We start from the raw sequence: 594 nt of genomic DNA, 5'->3' as shown, positions 1-594 counted from the left end.
AGATAAGAAGAGTTATCCCAAAGAATCTCACGTGTGTAGCAGAATCTCACGTGTGTAGCATGTACACAAGGGAAACTCATTAGGCCATCACCAGTAAAACGGCTACGAGCCATTTTTTCATAAATAAAGACTATATGTCTAGATAATATTGTGAATACATGTCCCAAGCGTTTAAATGATTATGGTATGTCTATGGGTGTAAGTGTGGACAATTTTGTGATACATGTCCATACCAAGAACGGCTTGGTCGAAATCGTTTAAAACGCAAATAACTGATTGATAGACTATAACTTATGAGGTCAAAACTCTCATTCACAGCTTGGGCCACACGAAATTTACATGCACCTAAGTTAATACACATCATACCATTTAGTGAGCATAGATATCCCATATCACAATTATTAACGGGTCAAGAGCCAGACATACCCCATCATAAGACATTTGGATGTTCTGTCTATGTACTAATTGCTCCACCACAAAAAACTAAGATGAGACCTCGAAAGGAGGATGGGGATATATGTTGGATATGATTCTCCCACAATAATAAAGTACTTTGAGCCAACTATGGGTGATTATATTTGAGGCCAGGTACAC

This window comes from Brassica oleracea, chromosome C8 (genome assembly GCF_000695525.1).
Source record: "Brassica oleracea var. oleracea cultivar TO1000 chromosome C8, BOL, whole genome shotgun sequence".
NCBI lineage: Eukaryota > Viridiplantae > Streptophyta > Magnoliopsida > Brassicales > Brassicaceae > Brassica > Brassica oleracea.
The sequence above is the reverse complement of the archived record's forward strand: the minus strand, read 5'-3'. Positions refer to the sequence as shown.